Source organism: Montipora capricornis, chromosome 10 (assembly GCF_036669925.1).
Source record: "Montipora capricornis isolate CH-2021 chromosome 10, ASM3666992v2, whole genome shotgun sequence".
In the NCBI taxonomy this organism is placed as follows: Eukaryota; Metazoa; Cnidaria; class Anthozoa; order Scleractinia; family Acroporidae; genus Montipora; species Montipora capricornis.
The window spans coordinates 19,820,346-19,825,771 of NC_090892.1; the positions used below are offsets into that span (position 1 = coordinate 19,820,346).

The 5,426-nt window shown below is 38.0% G+C and overlaps 1 protein-coding gene across 1 annotated transcript in view; it reads right to left on the reverse strand.

The window, feature by feature from the left end:
- Positions 1 to 4,940: 4,940 nt before the first annotated feature.
- LOC138018367 (uncharacterized) overlaps positions 4,941 to 5,426 on the reverse strand; it is a 20,606-nt gene continuing 20,120 nt past the window's right edge. The window contains exon 5 of the mRNA XM_068864987.1: positions 4,941 to 5,426. This exon is cut by the window's right edge and continues 1,146 nt beyond it. The gene's annotated coding sequence lies outside the window, so the exon portion shown is untranslated.

Genomic DNA, 5,426 nt, shown 5'->3' on the forward strand with positions numbered 1-5,426 from the left:
GTTTATTACATTGTATTGACACTTGCTCTCTCCTCATTTAATCTTACCCTTGAGAACACGAATCATTTTTGAGTCCCTTAACGAAGTCTGCAAACAAACAACTTTCAGGAATATTAAGCAAGACAACTGCCGTCGTGAAAACTCAGCCACTGTATTATAGTAAATTTAACAAACGTGTTTTGTAAAAAAGGATGATTGTTTTAGATCATATCAAAAGGTGAATCCAATTAGAATTGCCCGGCTCATTCGGTTTTTAAACGTAGTTTTTTCTAGTTTAACTTGTTCCCCTGATTGTCAGCCAACGGCCGATGAAAAACCGCTGACCTGATGTGACTCTGTGGTCTACGGCAGCGAAAGAGTGAAATCACAGCTCTTTTAAAATCTGGTATTCTAGTTGCATATAAAATAGGATTGACAAGGGAGTTTGCGTAAAATAATAAAATTATCGGATAATCCACCCAAAAAGCTGTTAATCTAGAAATGGTATTATAGAAATCAGTAAAGAAAAGGAGAAACGACCTCGCGGTGTTTGGCACGCAAGTCACTAAAGATGCAACTGTTACAATCAACAGTGTTTTGGTCAGTTTTCGTTCTCTAAGGACTGCGCCGTGGTGGTGCTGTTGGAGAACGCGATGTGGTCCACGATAAATTTTGAAAACAATGCTTGCGTAAGAAACACAGATAATAGACAGAAATATCACGTTAACTGAATTCCATAGGTAATAAACTTGTTCAACTTTTCCTAATTTAATGGAAAAAGTCATTAATAACAAAAGTAGAGCCCAACCAGCAGCTATAACTATTCCGTAAATCCTTTTTGTAATGACACGGTGTTTAAATGGTCGAAAGGTTGCGTGAAGCCTCTCTAGCGAAATTGTCGCAAGATTTGCAAGGGAAGCGACAGGAAACAGACGCATGAAACAAAATATAACATCGTTACTGTAATTAATGTGCTCATTCTTCCACAAAAGGCAATATCCTCCGGTAGCATAGAAAAAACACGATTCGGAAAATCCCCCATTTAACATATCTGCAAGTGCCAGATTGACCATAACGTACATGCAAGGTTTACGAAGAGATCGGGTTTTTGCAAAAACAAGTATTGTGATAAAATTAATTGTGACTATAAGAACAATTTCAGTAATTATCACAAAAACCAGTATAGTACACTTGGTCGAAGAATACTCCATCTCTTCTCAGTCTGTTTCCGTCTGGCAAATAGTGATTAACTTGAAGCTAAGAAATCTGCGCGAAGGAAAACAAGAAGAACATGTTACTTTTTATTATATAGGCAAACTGGTCCGAAATGAAAAGGAGAATTCTGATTGCTGCTCTGAGCGGTCTGAATTTTGTAATACGGACCGCTGCTACGTAGCAGTGTTTATAGAACATTTACCATTTGTCAACAAAAACCGAAAATTCCGCTTGGGAAATCAAATGTAACAATGAGCTCATTCCACCGGAAAGTTTCCAAAAAAAAAAAAACAAGAAAACCTCAGACGTATTCCTCTTTTCTCGTTTCAACCGAAATTACCGGAAAAATCCTGTACAAGTTGTAAACTCCCACTCGAACCGGTTCACTTCGGCCTCTTTTCCCGCCTTCCGACACCGCAGATGTAGCCAGCCGCCACTTTGATTTGTAATCGTTTTCTTACGAGCGTTCCATTCCAACCGGATTTTCCGTGCAAATGGTAAATGCCCAGAGGTTGCCAAAAATGCTCCCCTTTTTCTGTTTCCATTTTCTCGGACATATATGTAAAAAGAAAATACGAGAATATTTTTCATTTAGTCATGTCGGAGTTCCAGAACGAATTTTACTTTCCCGAACCGTTAACAGAAGAAGGCAACAAGGCAAGACTCAAGGAATAGAAACCCTGCGTAAGACTGCCAATATAATAAACACCTTATTGAACTGGCCAGTTCGGTCCGTACTGGGAAAATATATATTGGCCTCGTACCTTTTTTGCAAGTTTAAGGACCTCACTATTTAGACTTGGTCCATAAACTTGCTTGACAATATTCTCCGAAAAAGTGTATGGATCAAAAAATAGACTTAAGAATCAATTATTCACCACTTTCAAATTTCCCGCGCGCCGCCATCTTGAATAATTCAAACGTTTTACGTTTGCCCTTATTTTTTTCACACAAACACTTTTTGTTTTGAGACAATAGGGCAACCATGACACGCCCTAATTATTCAAGACGGAGGTGCTCGGAAAATTTGAAAACCAAAACTAGCGGTTTTGAAATTCATTTATTTTGGATACACTGTGACGCTTTCATTGGAAAAAGTTCGGACAATTTTTATTGTAAGAATTATGTTTTGTGGTTTGAAGTTATTTTCTTGTCTTAGTGGAGGTTCCCTTTAAGGCTCAATCTTGTCTAGCTGACCACAATAATTAAGAGACGCATTAAATCGAAGAAAATCAAATCAAGTGTTGGAAGAGGGGAAAAAAGGAGTACCCACCTACCCGACCGTCAAAAGCAATTTCACACCCTTGGACCTCTAGGGTGTTTGACTCGCTCCGTGTTTCGCCGATTAGAAAAAAAAAGGTAAGAATCAATAAACTTGAACTTTGAATTATTAGAGGGCAACATGTGGAACTCAAAGCGATTCTCTATTGTCGGAAATTAAACTGTGGAAACTAGCTTGAGAAATTGACGTCTAAAGTGCGAAAACAGGTTACGTAAAGCACAGAATGCCTTTCCATGCGCGAACAAGTGATCGATCGTCGTCCACTAATGGTTTTATTCCCACCCAAACGAAGTCAATTCGCCTTGCTTATTGAGCTGCCCTTGCAGAGTGGTTTTTTTGACAAACTATGGATTGTTTAGGTTTCTATTCGAGATATGACCAAAAAGCATGACGAAGAGAATATCAGTACAAGAAGAATAACCTAACGAACAGACACCCTTATCTTTATCGTGCTCTTGTTTCTTGTTTCTTTATCTCTAACTTCTTGGCCTTTGTTTTACATGTACCTTTCATTTACGAGCTTAATTTACGAGCTTATTGCAGGGGGCCTTGTTACGCTCTCACTTTGTAACACGCTGCTTTTTCTTGTTCATAAGTTTAGGCTTATATAGCCCATACTTGGATCATTTCAACTGACTTTGTCAGACAACTATTACTTCAATTGATGCTTTTCTAAAACTTTTCAGAGTCTGAAAGAGCAAATACGCAGTATCAGGGTGTCCACAGCTTACAAAACAAAGAAATTCATTAGGAATTTTCTTGAATGCGGAAAATAAAAACTGTCATTGGTCATGAGGGCGAAGGGATCCAACTTTGGACCAAAACTAAAAAGCAACTTTTGGTCTAAAAGTTGCTTTTTAAGCCTGTTGTTACAACCGTTTATTATATAGACACGAGTATTTTACTGGAAATTGCACCACTCCTAATGTTCATACCAAGCTACTTCCGGGACCCGTGTGGCGTAAAGTGAAAAATCGGCTTATTGGTCTCACTCTGGGTAATTGATCAACTTTGTCGATTTGTTCCACCAACACGGCCCATAGTACAACCCAAAAAATAACCCGAAAATAAACACTCATCAAGTCAAACTCGCCTCCAGGACTTTTCTCCCCCGAGAGTATATCGCTGGCTCAAGTTTAAAGCATCGAATTCAGCTGTTTTTTTTTAAAGTACACCGCTGACCAGGTACTGATTTTTTTGATTAAATCGCAGGCTCAAGCCAGGTTAATTTAATGTAAGAATAAATAACATGGGAGCTCCGCTTTTATATTTGGCTAAATCTTTGTATTATCTTGCTCATCAGCAACTTCCAGAGTAATTTGGATCTTAAGGATCAAGATCTACTGTGAATATCATGTGCGCAGTGATGAATTTGAATTTGATTAGGTCAGCGTGAATGCATGTTAGGCTTGGAGGTTTCTTTCCTTATCCGTTGAAGTCACCAGAATAAGGAATAAATATAGAACCAAATAACAAATAAATTCGAGAAAAAACAAACAAACAAAGGATCCACTAAGTCTTTTATCGAGTATTTTCCCCCCGAAAGGCTTAGCTTAGTTTTTTCATGCAAAAAGGTAGTTGTTGTTATTGTGTGAATTGATTCCTTAAACTCTTACTCTGTTGTATCTTTCCAATCTCCTTGCGGTGCTTGATGTCTTTAGTAGACAGTCATATATCTTGTATTTTCCTGGAACTTGTTCTTTCAAGACTCTTCGCCTGAAGCCTGGACGTTCGCGGCTATTTAAAAATTCGACTTTTCTTTCATTCTACAGCAAAAAGTATTAAGAATAAATTTCACGTTTTTCATGAAAAGACTAATTTCGATATAAATCAAATGTAGGACACGATTCAACCTCCTCATTTAAGCTTGAAATATCAGTTACCTTATATAAAAGTTTTGAGCTGTAGTGGTTGTATCGTCCAACCAGTCTGGTAACGGCTTGAAATATTAAAGTTGGCAGTATTTGCTTAAAAAGAATACGTGTTGTGTTTCGGGTCCCCAACCGAACCCGAATACGAAAGGGGTGGGGATGATATTTGTCTCGCTTAAGAGTGTAAATTTCGGATTTTGGCCTCACTTAGGGTGTTCTTTGGAAAACACCATCATATTAAGCCCATATGTAGCCGTGAAGGTCTCAGTTAGGGTTTCACGCGAAGAAATATAAAAATATATTTCATATGTTAAAAATATGGTCTGTTTTAGGGGTCAAAAAATTTTGGGTGAAGCCCAGATTGGTCTTCTTTAGGGGTTTCATTCAGAATTTCCGACAAGCATCCCCCCCTTCATATGCAAAGTCCCTCCCCCCTTCCCCGGTGGGGTGGTTGATAAAGGTAAACTAATTTTACAGATCAGTGCACAAGATATGTAAGAATATTATTATCAGGTCTTAAAAAATATAAACTTTTTTTCTTTATATTTTACTCAAATACTAACCTTTTTTACAAAAGGTCATACAATCCCATTTTCATTATAGACGTTTGTCTTTTCCCCAACTGTTTTAATAGTAAACCCACGTACAAGTATCTCGAATTTGAGTCCAATCACAGTATTTGCCACAAAAAAGTGCAGATCTAGAATTTCAATTACCGTCAGTGCTGGGTACCTTCTGTGTTCGACGTACAGAATCATGTTGACGACGTTAGTGCAGGTTACCGAAATCTGCTTTGCAAAGTTAAAAAAACAGGTGTTCCCTCTAGTCAGCCCGTAGGAGTCCTTTAAATCTATATTTTCCATAACATCTGATAAAAGCGACGTTTTTAACTTAAGCAGCTAACATATGAAATTTTCAATGATCGTGCTTCACAAACCATTTCAAGAAACTCAAATATATCACTGGACGGTAACGTCGTTCGTTCTTTGGCATAAGTCACGGACGGCTGTAAAAACCTCTTAAAAAGGGAATCATATCAGTAATAGACCCTTTGAGGCGTCTGACTTTCTGCCGGAGAA